Source organism: Bos javanicus, chromosome 5 (genome assembly GCF_032452875.1).
Source record: "Bos javanicus breed banteng chromosome 5, ARS-OSU_banteng_1.0, whole genome shotgun sequence".
NCBI lineage: Eukaryota > Metazoa > Chordata > Mammalia > Artiodactyla > Bovidae > Bos > Bos javanicus.
The window spans coordinates 23,477,271-23,491,267 of NC_083872.1; the positions used below are offsets into that span (position 1 = coordinate 23,477,271).

The 13,997-nt window shown below is 39.5% G+C and overlaps 2 long non-coding RNA genes across 4 annotated transcripts in view; one reads left to right on the forward strand and one right to left on the reverse strand.

Annotated features, from left to right (window-relative positions):
• The window catches only part of LOC133247229 (uncharacterized), a 306,141-nt gene that overhangs the window by 107,636 nt on the left and 184,508 nt on the right, over positions 1 to 13,997 (reverse strand). The window lies entirely within an intron of this gene.
• LOC133247225 (uncharacterized) lies at positions 3,081 to 13,821 on the forward strand. Of its 2 annotated transcripts, none has more exons than XR_009736327.1 (3): positions 3,081 to 3,766; positions 12,195 to 12,329; positions 12,568 to 13,821. It is a non-coding gene; the product is annotated as an uncharacterized LOC133247225 (long non-coding RNA). The 2 variants fall into 2 exon arrangements; XR_009736328.1 differs by lacking the exon at positions 3,081 to 3,766 and adding an exon at positions 9,006 to 11,551.

Sequence of the window (13,997 nt, forward strand, 5' to 3'; positions counted from 1 at the left end):
ATCATTTCCCAGCTATGTAACGGGAGAAGGTTACACAGTCCCTTTTGATCACAATTTCCTCATCTGTAAATTGGGGATAATAATAATAATACTAATAATATGTTACTTACTGCATTGTTATGAAGATTAAATGAGTTGTCATATAGAAACCATTAAGAATGGGGATGCCTAGCCAAAAATGAGTGCTTAAATTCATTAGGGTCACATTAGCTGCTGTAACAAAGAGCTAAAATTATCCAATGGCTCAAACATGGTACATAGTTCTTCTGCATTTATATAACAGTCCAAGGTTTTCCTGGTCAATTGGGTAACTTTTCTCTACATGGCTTTTCAAGGGCCTACATTAATGGATTCTAAGTTACCTTCAGTACATGGCTTCTCCATTCCTATTAACCAGAAGAAGGGAAGAAACAGAGAGGAGTCCGTATGGAAGAATCCCAGGGATCAGACCTGGAATTAGAGCTCATTATTTCTACTCACATTCTATTAGCTGGAACATAATCACATGGCTACACCCAACTGCAAAGGAACCTGGTAAATGCGGTCAGGAAATGGATGTTAGTCACTGTGCAGCAAACCTTGTTAAATTAATTATTATTATTATCACTCTCATTATTACCAATTTTCTTGCTTGGCTCTCATCTCTGCTTTTCTTAAATAACATAATAGTCTCCTCACAGATGTCCCTGCCTCCAGACTGTTCCATCTACTCATACCCTTTGTCCATACCAAACATGGAATTATTATCTAAAATTCAAGTCTGATCATGTCACTCACCCCCAAATGCCAGCTTTATACCTTCTGCAGCTCCCCACTACTCAGGATCCTGTCAAAGCCCCTTCAGCTCCCTTATAATCCAGTCACTCCACACCCCTTTGGTATTGCCTCCAGTCACTCCCCACCTTGCAGCTGGCATTCGTGATTGGATACTGTGGAGACTCCAGTGAGTAGGCAGATAGAATCCTGCCCTATAGTCTACATCTTGGCAAGGAAGCCAAACAACAACAACAAAACCAAACAAAACCAAATAAATATACAATGGTTAGTGGTAAAGAACACAGTGAAGAAAAGTAAAGGGGAAGGAAATTGAGAGTGGTAAGCTAAATAAATAGGTATAAAGAACATCTTAAATTTTACCCACAAGGGATAGTCATTCCATAGAGAAATACGCTGCAGACCTGATCTTCAGTATAATTACACACACCCATGTGCTCTTGTCATTGACCTATATTTATGTTCCTTTGAACTTCTTTTATGACTGCTATTGAGGGAACTAATACAGAGCACTAAAGACTGCTTCATGTGCTGTTTGTGGGATGTTGAGAGAATAATTTATTAATGCTCCACTGGGGAATGAGAATACAAAGGGCTCATTTCCCACCAGCACAAATTGCTGAAAAATTCAACCTAAAAATATTTAATGAAGTTAGATTTTACTCAAGGAATGTAAAACTGTTATTTTTTAAATTACCTGAACAATGTTACTGCAACCTTGAGAACTTTTAAAATGTTTCCTTTGTTATGTTCCCATCAGCGTACTGATTTGGGGTTTTCAGTTGTAAAACATGTGAGGCTGAAGATTTTCTTGTAAATGCTTTTCATTCAATCAGGGTGAGCTTGTCCCACCTGATTACATTAGATCATCCTTCTACGTTGCTGCTCTCTTATCCTTAGCAAGTCTTCCAAAGCATGGCCCAAGATGGCTGCTTGACCTTCCGCTACTATGCTTACATCCCAGCCATCAGAAGAAGCAACAGGTAAAGAAGGGTATGGTCTGCTAAAGATACCCCTGTGCCAGTCCTAAAACCCATAAATATCTTACTTAATATGGAAAAGGGACTTTACAGTTGTGATTTAGTTAAAGATCTTGAGAGAGGGAGATTATTCTAGATTATCCAGGTGGGCAGTTACAGAAGTCTGATAAAAGGGTTAGAGTCAGAGAAGATGTGTCAGGGAAAGCAGAGGTCAGGGTGATACGAGGAAGTGGCCCTCAGCCAAGAAATGCATGTAGCCTGTAGAATCTGGAAAAGGCATAGAAACAGATTCTTTTCCTAGAAACTCTACAAGAAACATAGCTTGACTCCAGAATTATAAGACAAATAATTCGCGTTACTTCAAGCCATTAATTTTATGACAATGTGTTACAGCAGCAATGGGAAACTAATACCTTAAGTTACAATGAAGCAGGTAAACATGGATAATGGGGCACACAACTAGCATATTCTGCCACGATGTCTTTCTTTTTAAAAATGGAAATATACATCCCAAAGGATATAGGTTAATTATGCTTCACTATACACTTTTGGTTTCAAAAATGGAACTTCAATCTCAGTTCTAGTTAATTTAAGGTTAGGCAAGAGGAAAACAGGTTTGTTTACAAAATATTTGAATGACTCAGTCCATTCAGGAAGAAGTAAAGGATAGCTTGTATATCCATAGGGCCTGTAACCAGGGTCATGTCTGGCATCAGCCACCACCCTCCCCACCCTCTCTTCCCTCTGCTTTTCTCTGTTCCCATTCATTCTCTTTTACTTAAGATGGACCTTATTCATAAGCTGAGGTCAAGGCAGTGATCATCTCTGGGCCATTCGGTTCAACTTAAAGACTCTCACTTGGTCATTCATTCATTAATCAAGTATTTATTGAGCCCCTGCCATGTGCCAGGCCCATTAACAAGACAGACAAGTCCCTGATCACACTCTGGCAGCTGATACAGATAATAAACAAACACCCAGACACGATCCTTAGAGATCGTAACAGGTATGATGATGGAAAGGAGAAGAGAAATGAAACAGTAACTCCAGAGACCACTCTAGACTGGTGGTAGGGAAGGTTTACCTGAGGAGTTGATATCTGAAGCCCCGAAGTTAAATAGTGTACACATAAGCATTACCCAGGGGACAGGAACGACTCCATGATGACTTCCTGAAGCGACCGACAGACGGGAGGCCAGAATACCTGGTGCCAAGTGAGCAGACAAGGGCAGTAAGAAACAAAGCTGGAAGCTAAATCCAATAGAGCCTCTTGGATACGTCTTGGTTTTCCTAGGAGAGTCCCTGTGACACCTGTTTTCTCACCATAAATATTCAGAGAACCCCAGTTTGGATTATGAATTGCACACTCACTCTACATATGGGCTACAAAAGTCAGGATTAATTTCTAAGAGAAATGGAAAGACATCAAAAAGCTTTAAGTAGGGCAATTCTTTGGTCTGATTGTATTTCGTACAGACTGGATTGTATGAAAACTGGAAACCAGATAATGAGTTAATCAATGCAATAAGTCGAACATGTCTACATTTGGAGCATTGACTTTTTTTTTTTTCCTTTAGTAAAAGAAATCAATATTGAAATAAAAATAGGTAAAATTTGTGATCGAGCCTAAGGCATAGACAAACCCTCGTCATCCTCATCTAACACTTAGAGCTCAATACCACTGTCCTTTTTGTTTTTCTTTTCATGTCTCTTAAACTCAGAAGCATTTTCTGAGGCAGATCATAGCTCCAGCTTTCTGGGTCTCACGGCAACTTGGCAGCACAATGTTTCTAGGCTAAAATCCCAGCTTCCATGGATTCACACAGTTTCAGCCACAAATATTTACCTTGCCTGGCTCCTGGAGCTAATTAAAGGGGCAGGGCTCTGGTCCTCTGGGCTCTCCCTTAAACTGCTGTCAGAGACAGGAGCAGCTGCAGGACAAGAACGGCAGCCCCATAACTCATCTCTGCATCTACACAGCGACTTCCTCACAAATGTCCTCTTCAAATCAGGTAAAGGGGTCGTACCCATGCCCTGCCCTCGCCACTTTCCTACTGGACTTGAAGTCGCACCTCTGTGTAATGATTTCTCCTAGAAACTGAAGTTATCCTTTAGTAACATATCTGTCCTACAGCTGCCTCTGTAAGAGAGAATCTCAGGATCAAATGCTAAGCTTATTATACCAGCTAGAACACAGTGTTTCATTGCATATTTTAATTTTTATCATAAAAATGATACATGCTTACGCTAAAAAAATTCAAAAAGGAAAGGTGGGAATTGAAGAGCAACTTTTTCTTTCTCTCCTCCCTTAGTCCCTGTCACTGACCCAACGAATGCCCTTCCTCTGTCAATCTCGCTATGCATATAAAAGCAGATGGAGAAAAATATATTAGCATTTAAAATAGATCACCCTAAAGGCTTTAAAGTGATTTCATGATAACAAACAAATCTAGATTTGATAAACCATGAAACAGAATCAAATCCCAGTTCCCTGGCAGGAACTGAAGGCTCGGCCCTTCCTGCAAAGTTGAATAGCTGGGTTAATCCTGGTTATGATTCACAACAGATTCAAGAACCCATATTCAACTTGCCAGGCCCAGGTAGAAATTAGAACATGAGGTGAGGTTACAACTCTGAAAACACTCAGAGCTTGAATAGAGGAGGAAAAAAAGACATAGAAAATAGTCCGTCTATTGAGAGATGAATGGATAAATAAAATGTGATGTATACATATGATGGAATACTATCCAGTTTTAAAAAAAGAAGGAAATCTTATTATTTGCAACAACATGGATAGACCTAGAAGACGTTATGCCAAGTGAATAAGTCAATCATAGTAGGACAAATACCTCCATGATTCTACTTACATTGTCAAACTTATATAAGCAGAAAAAAAAAAGTGGAAGTTGCCAGGGGAAGAGGGCAGGGGGAATTGGGGAGAAGTTCAACAGATATAAAGTTACAGTATAAAAATGAGTAAGTTCTAGAGATCTGGCTGTACAACACACTGCCTATAGGTAACACTATGGAATTGTGTACTGAAAAATTTGCTAAGAGTGAAGATCTAGTTAAGTGTTCTTACAACAAAAACAACAAAAGCAAAGGAACCTAAGGAAACTTTTGGAGTTATTAAAAACCTTGATTGTGGTGATGGTATCAACAGTCCAGTTCAGTCGCTCGGTCGTGTCTGAATCTCTGCGACCCCATGGATTGCAGCACGCCAGGCCTCTCTGTCCATTGCCAACTCCTGGAGTTTACTCAAACTCATGTCCATTGAGTCGGTGATGCCATCCAGCCATCTCATCCTCTGTCATCCCTTTCTTCTCCTGCCCTCAATCTTTGCCAGCCTCATGGTCTTTTCAAATGAGTCAGTTCTTCCCACCAGGTGGCCAAAGTATTGGAGTTTCAGCTTTAGCATCAGTCCTTCCAATGAATATTCAGGACTGATTTCCTTTAGGATGGACTGCTTGGATCTCCTTGTATTCCAAGGGACTCTCAACAGTCTTCTCCAACACCATAGTTCAAAAGCATCAATTCTACGGCACTCAGCTTTCTTTATGGTCCAACTCTCACATCCAAACATGACGACTGGAAAAACCATAGCCTTGACTAGATGGACCTTTGTTGGTAAAGTAATGTCTCTGCTTTTTAATATGCTATCTAGGTTGGTCATAACTTTCCTTCCAAGGAGCAAGCATCTTTTAATTTCATGGCTGCAGTCACCATCTGCAGTGATTTGGGAGCCCAAGAAAATAAAGTGTCACTGTTTCCACTGTTTCCCCATCTATTTCCCATGAAGTGATGGGACACGATGCCATGATCTTAGTTTTCTGAATGTTGAGCTTTAAGCCAACCTCTTCACTCTCCTCTTTCACTTTCATCAAGAGGCTTTTTAGTTCCTCTTCACTTTCTGCCATAAGGGTGGTGTCATCTGCATATCTGAGGTTATTGATGTTTCTCCCAGCAATCTTGATTCCAGCTTGTGCTTCATCCAGCCCAACATTTCTCATGATGTACTCTACATGTAAGTTAAATAAGCAGGGTGACAATATACAGACTCCTTTCCAGATTTGGAACCAGTCTGTTGTTCCATGTCCAGTTCTAATTGTTGCTTCCTGACCTGCATACAGATTTCTCAAGAGGCAGGTCAGGTGGTCTGGTATTCCCATCTCTTTCAGAATTTTCCACAGTTTGTTGTGGTCCACACAGTCAAAGGCTTTGGCAGAGTCAATAAAGCAGAAGTATATGTTTTTCTGGAACTCTCTTGCTTTTTTGATGATCCAGTGGATGTTGGCAATTTGATCTCTGGTTCCTCTGCCTTTTCTAAATCCAGCTTGAACATCTGGAAGTTCATGGTTCACATACTGTTCAAGCCTGGCTTGGAGAATTTTGAGCATTACTTTACTAACAAGTGAGATGAGTGCAATAGTGTGGTAGTTTGAGCATTCTTTGGCATTGCCTTTCTTTGGGATTGGAATGAAAACTGACCTTTTCCAGTCCTGTGGCCACTGCGCTGACTTTTCCAAATTTGCTGGCATATTGAGTGCAGCACTTTCACAGCATCATCTTTCAGGATTGGAAATAGCTCAACTGGAATGCCATCACCTCCACTAGCTTTGTTCATAGTGATGATTCCTAAAGCCCACTTGACTTCACAGTCCAGGATGTCTGGCTCTAGGTGAGTTATCACACCATTGTGATTATCTGGGTCATGAAGATCTTTTTTGTACAGTTCTTCTGTATATTCTTGCCACTTCTTCTTAATATCTTCTGCTTCTGTTAGGTCCATACCATTTCTGCCCTTTATTGAGCCTATCTTGGCATAAACTGTTCCCTTGGTATATCTAATTTTCTTGAAGAGATCTCTAGTCTTTCCCATTCTAATGTTTTCCTCTATTTCTTTTCATTGATTACTGAGGAAGGCTTTCTTTTCTCTCCTTGCTGTTCTTTGGAACTCTGCATTCAGATGCTTATATCTTTCCTTTTCTCCTTTGCCTTTCGTTTCTCTTCTATTCACAGCTATTTGTAAGGCCTCCTCAGACAGCCATTTTGCCTTTTTGCATTTCTTTTCCTTGGGAATGATCTTGATCTTTGCCTCCTGTACAATGTCATGAACATCCATAGTTCTTCAGACACTCTATCATATCTAATCCCTTGAATCTATTTGTCACTTCCACTGTATAAATGTAAGGGATTTGATTTAGGTCATACCTGAATGGTCTAGTGGTTTTCCCTACTTCTTCAATTTAAGTCTGAATTTGGCAATAAGGAGTTCATGATCTGAGCCACAGTCAGCTCCCTGTCTTGTTTTTGCTGACTATATAGAACTTCTCCATCTTTGGACATGCATATGTCCAATTTTATCAAACTGTATACATTAATGTGTGTCTTTTTGGCATATCAATGATATCTCAATAAAGTTGTAAAAGTAAATAAACAAAAGAAATATCAAGCTCAGGTAACAGGGAGGAGGTATGTTTTTGCCTTTACCAAGGAGAATTTGGGAAAGATTCCCATTCCCAGTTACTCCCTGCAACAGACAACCTACATCAACTAGACAAAATAGTATTCAACATTCTGAATAATTTCATGTTTTACAAAATAAATGCATACAAAATAAAGTCCATTCCCGCTTACTTATATTTCTTGTTTTCTTAAAAAATGTGAAGCAGTATTAAATTTTAACAAATGATTTTTGTTGCCTCTTTTAAGATAATTATGTGCTTTTTCTCTTATAATTTGTTAATGTAGTAAATCTTACTAATAGATTTTCCTAACATTAGACCATCCTTGTTTTCGGGGGGATAAACCCAATTTGGTCATACTGTATTATTAGTTTTGTGGGGTTTTGTTTTGTTCTGTTAATTTTTTAAAGCAATTTTTGGTGGCCCCATCATGGCGTGTAGGATCTTATTTCTCTGACCAGGGAACTGAACCCACAACCTCCGAAATGGAAGCACAGAATGTTAACCACTGAAATGCCAGGGAAGTCCCTGGTTTTGTGTTTTTTGTTTGTTTTGGTTTGTCTTTTCCCAAATTTTATTTATACCTTTATATTTAGAAATGAAGCTGGTTTAAAATTTTTCCCTATTATTTTTGTCTTATTTTGGATTCAAGTTTTTGCCAATCTAATAAAATGAGTTTTGGGGTTCTTTTCATACTCTATATCTGTGGAACAGTTTATAGAGATTGGAACTCTATACTCCTTAGAAATTTGGTAAGACTCACTTGTAAGAAACTACTCATACCTTAATAAGCAATTTGTACAGATTTAATCAGGGATTTAATGTCTTTCAAAGTCATAGGATTTAGGTCATTTATTTCTTCTTGAATCAGTTTTAACTGATTATAGTTTTTCTAGAAAATTGACTATTTTGCATATTCCAGTTAATCAACATAAAGTTGTACATGGTTTTTCCTTGTTACCTGTCTTAATTTCTGGTATATTTGTGATTCTACTGCTTTCCAGTTTCTAATTTCAATATTGTTTTGGATATCTTTTGTATGTAAAGCCACACCGAAACTGGCCATATGGAGGCCCAGTTTTAAATGTGTTGTTATAGCCAATGCTTACAATAGTCCAGAGTTTGAAGTTGGAATAGAAATAGAAATGCCACTAGAACTGCTCCTTTATAACTTCTGTCTCTAACTCCTCCCACTTGAGTCACATAACCTGCATGCCTGTACATACCCTTTAGAAATTTGTTCTTTTAAGGAAATGCAAAGTGGTGGTGTTCTATTTTCTCTAATTGCTCAGCCCATTCAAAAACCAGAAGACAATAAGACAAAAACAGAAGACGATAAAATATGTCTTCTGCAGTTTCAGTATCCTCAGTTTTTCTAATGGTTACTCAAATACCCTGGATCCCAAGCTCCTCACCAGCTCTCTCCTAGTGATCCAGCCCAGTACCCCAGCATCTTAACCAAGTAGGATGAGTCCAGTAGATTGGACCCTTCCATGAGTGTTTCCTAAAATTCCTAAAATTCATTGACTTCTGCTTGCTCCATCACGTTATTGACTCACATTAATTTTGCAGTCAACCAAACATTTGGGTCTTTTTCGCATATGCTATTGAGGGCTCTTTATTCCCAAGCATATAAGAGAAGGACTTCTTGATTATGTAATTCCCTAGTCTATAGACTTACAGAGAGAATTTGAAACATGTCTGGGCTGTAATCAAGCATCCTCATAGGTGAGGACAGAGGAGCAAGCAAGCAGTTCTGCACTCAGCAATCTAGAGGAAGAGCTCTTTGTCTATAACGGAAGACATGTCAGCTGGGTCCTACCACAGTCCAATTGCCAAGAACAGGACAGGAAAAAGAATGACTACTTATTGAGAACCTAGAGTATCAAATCTATGTTAGGTGCTTTGTATCTGTTATCTCACATAGAAAGCTTTAGTTCACAAAACAACAGTAGATCAAGGTGTAGCATGAGTAAATAAAGATTCAAGTGAGCAAATGCCAGATAAAATGATCCCCATTTTATTTATGAGGAAACCAATGCTAGGAGCATGATTTGCCCAAAATGACACAACCAAAAGGCAATGGGACCTTGTTTGACTTTAAAATTCATGTAATGTCTTCTACATTGTGAACAGATGCAGTGCGGGGAGCAAGGGCACTTATGCAATGCTTAACAAAGGATTATTTTCACCTATATTAACTCGACTTGATTTTCATAACAACTTCATGTGATAAGTAGAGCATGTGATACAATCTTTATTTCACAGGTAAAGATATCAGTGCTCAGAGAATCAAGTGGCCTACCCAAGGTCACCCAGCTTGACGATGAGGTTGCAGAGCAGACCTTGACCCCAGGCTCTCTGACAACAAGCACAGTGCAAACACCTCTCTGGGCAGCTGGCATGGGGAAGGAGGGCAGCAGGGAATGGGGCAAGTGCTGATGACCAATGTGGAAGTGGGGATGGGGAAAGCTCAAACTCCAACCTTACCAAGAAACTACTATGCTCTGTTATTATTTTTGAATTATCTTGAGCCTTCAAGAGACACAGAAGAAAGAAAGGTCAAGTGACCTTTCTTTCTCTGCCCAAAAAGCAGAACAGCCTAGGATAGATAACTTCATGGTTTCTTCCATGTGAGAGTGAGGCTGCCTTTGCCATCAATGACACTGGTGCAGTAGATTCTTGTGGAGAAGGAAGCTGAAAGGCCAGAGCCCAGCGAACATATTGGCCTTTGATTTCTTCAGTAAAGTCAGAATCTTTAAAAAAAGAAAAATATTGAAAATGAATCAAATGTGTTCATGTCCTAATCCATTGAAGACAGATAGATTTAACATCAGTTAGATATCCATAGAACATTTGATTGACCAGTTATTTCAGTTCAGTTCAGTCAATTAGTCATGTCCGACTTTTTGCGACCCCATGGACTGCAGCACGCTGGGCCTCCCTGTCCATCACCAACTCCCAGAGCTTGTTCAGATCATGTCTGTTGAGTTGGTGATGCCATCCAACCATCTTATCCTCTATCATCCCCTTCTCCTGCCTTCAATCTTTCCCAGCATCAGGGTCTTTTCAAATGAGTCAGCTCTTCACATCAGGTGGCCAAAGTACCGGAGCTTGAACTTTAGCATCAGTCCTTTCAATGAATGTTCAGGACTGATTTCCTTTAGGATTGTCAGGTTTGATCTCTTTGCAGTCCAAGGGAATCTCAAGAGTCTTTTCCAACACCACAGTTTGAAAACATCAATTCTTTGGTGCTCAACTTTCTTTGTGGTCCAACTCTCACATCCATACACGACTATAATTTTGACTAGATGGACTTTTGTTGGTAGAGTAATGTCTCTGCTTTTTAGTATGCTGTCTAGGTTTGTAATAACTTTTCTTCTAAGGAGCAAGTATCTTTTAATTTCTGGTGACTGCAATGCAGTGATTTTGAAGCCCAAGAAAATAGTCTGTCAGTTTCCATTGTTTCTCCATCTATTTGCCATGAAGTGATGGGACCGGATGCCATGATCTTGGTTTTCTGAATGTTGAGTTTTAAGCCAACTTTTTCACTCTCCTCTTTCACTTTCATCAAGAGGCTCTTTAATTTCTTTTCACTTTCTGCCATAAGGGTGGTGTCATCTGCATATCTGAGGTTATTGATATTTTTCCCTGCAATCTTGATTCCAGTTTGCAGAAAAAAAAAAAAGTTATTTAAACTTCACTTAAGTCAAGTACCTGCTTATTCAGGCCTGCAAAATAAAGGCTTTTCCCACAATTTGCAGGCTGATTACTGGTTCACATATAGACCAAACTGAAAGCAAATCACCTCATAAGGGAAAGTCTCTTTTTTGTGATGTCAACAATGCAGTTCTATTACTCTCTTTCAAGCCTGACTGAGAAACTTTCTCCTGGAGAATAGGAAATGACTGTGGGGAGTCTATATGTCCTCAACAAGCAAGCCAGCATTCTTCACCTCTCAACAAGTGGTAGACATATGCTTTCACCATGGCACTCAAGTAAGATCCTCAGAATGTATCCCTGCAACCAAGACATTAAGAAATCTGGGAGCAGACTTTGAGCTTTTCCAGGGCCTTCCAAGCCTGCCTGTGGCTCAAATTCACCACCCAAGCACCTTAAAAGAATATACATATGCCTGGACTCCTCCCAGAAAGGATTCTGCTACAGAGAAATGTGTTTAAACTACACGATGAGGATGCCATATCAGCATTTCAGCAAAATCCAGACTAAAAAAAAGATGAAGGGAGAACTTGTACATTGAAAGAAAATAAGACATACTGCTACCAATGTGATGTTTGAACTTAGCTGATTCCCATTTCAAATGAACACAAGGTAAAATCAACAAAACAAAAGAAAATTTGGGCCATTTGACAGACAATTCAAGTTTTGAACACTGATTGGATATATGATTTATTACTCTTTCTCTTGAGATATAATGATAATATTGTGGTTATTTTTAAAAATACTTTACATTGTAAAGATAAAATAATATGTTCTCTAGAATTTGCTTCAAATAAGGGAGGAGTGAGTAGAACTATAGATGAAGCAGGACTGGTCATTAATTCATAATTAACTGCTCATTTTCATGAGGATAAAGGAGGTTCACTATGCTTTTTGGTCTATTTCAGTACATTTTTGAAATTTTCCATAATAAAAATGTAATCTCCTAGGTTTGTGAGCTGTTCTATTTCTTCTCACACACAGCTTAACACACATATATAGTGGGCCACCCTGTTCTAATGTGAATTCAGTGTTTACTCCCCAGAACAGAAGAAAAGGGAAGTGGGAGTAGGGCACTTTTGTACTGGGCACAAACACAAGCTCCAGACTTTCACGTAAGGTTTTTCCTAGTTGTAGACTGAGGTATGTAGAAGAGCTGTTGCTCCATCAAATCAGTCTGGTTACCTCTAAAAGACTAGCTTCCTCTTCTTCTGAACTACAGCAGTCTGGTGCTTTTTCTTTTCTTTTTTTTCAGGTAAGAAGGGGAGTTATTCAGATTCAGGGAGAAGCACACTCCACAGACAGAAGTGGGCCTTCGCGGAGGACGAGCGCTGTATTTTTTCTTCATAAACTGCCATGCCTACAGGACTACATGCGTGTGCACTTGTGTGTGAGTACTTTGGGTGGCCAAGTACCTTTGTGTGGGTTGTGCACTGCACAAGAGTATCACATATAAGGGGACACCCTTCATATCGTCAACATTGTGGATTTATATTCTTATTATGACAACTATCTTGCAGATGGTAATAAAATTTTCTAACAAAATCAGTACATTTGATAACAGCCCCAAATTTCCAACAGATGGAAACAAAATTGTCTTACAGCAGGTACATCTTTTCTAATTACAGACTCACTGTATGGGCTAGCAGTGGACTTGAACTGCTTGACTTCCTGACTTTGAATTCCTCTCCCACAAACCACCCACTGACTTTACAATCTTCACAAGTTACTGAATAGCCATGAGCCCAAGCTTCTTCATCTGTAAAATGGGATGATTACATTAGGAGCATTGTTCAAAGCATTAAATGTATGTGAAACAGTGTCTGGCACATAGGACGCCCTTGATAAGTATTAAAGATCAGCTACTATCATTTTATTCATACTTACTCTAATTTCATGGGTGTAAACGTGTATAGGCATGTCTATTGTGTCATTCATAAACTCAATGAATAAATTGCTTCAATGGACTTCAGAAAGACTATATCCACAATTTCACTAACCTATTTTTAAATAAGGACATTTTCTCAAACCATCAAGTTTTCAAAAATGCCATAAAGCTCAAGGTCCAGGATGGCAATCAGAGTTTATAAGCCTCTCTGCACACAGGAGCTATGTGTATATGCTGATCAGGAGCTCTCAGAAGAAAAAGTCTGGGGTTTTTCCATCCTTCTAACTACTTGACCAGTAAGCCAGCAATGGGAAAAATTCCAGTGGGAGTTGCCAGCCACAAAAGGGGTATTACCCCATAGGCAGAATAGAGTCAAAATGCTTCAAGAGGTTAAAAGTCTATTTTTAAAAGGAAAGAACACGGAGTATGTCTTTAACTTGGTGTTAAAAATAAACTCAGCTGCCTCCTGTACACTCCCCACCTCCTCCCACTGTCCTCCCATACCCTGCACTGCCCGGTATGAAAGACGGAGCTTGTGTTTCATTGTTTCTTCTCATGAGTTTTTCTTTCATTTCCGACCCCCCCCCCCTCCCAATTCTTAGCCAAACATGGGCTACTTGATTTTCAGTTCAACAAAATAAGTCTCATTCTCTCTCCAAATTTCCTCAGGAACAATCCACCCCCTGCCCCTTCCCCCCAAGAAAGTACACTGGATTATAATTCAGAATTAACCATGTGAGGGGCTGAGGAGAAACTCCACACACAAATTAGCAAAATGGAGTCCTGCCAGCTCTCCCCTAAGCCTGGCAAGTGTCTACAGGGCAGGAGTGTCATTGGTGGGTCATTTAGACAAGAGGGCCCTATGCTGAACACTGTTTAATACTGGAGTTTTAGCACAGACTTTTCCTGAGGCATGGTTATCCGTGCAAACACTGCTTTGCTGAGTTGGTTTCAATAAATTCCATTTAATAACCACAGAAATCCTATAGATCAGATGTGCCAGTTTTTGTTTGGTTTTTTTTTTTCCATAAAAGACGTAATCAATACAGCAGAAAAGCTGCTATCTAGAATGAACAATCTGGATTTCTTATTGCCTGTAGATGGTAGACAGATTTCAAGACCCGAGTGGGAGGCAAAAGTGTTGGAGAACACAGAGACACAGGTCTGGGT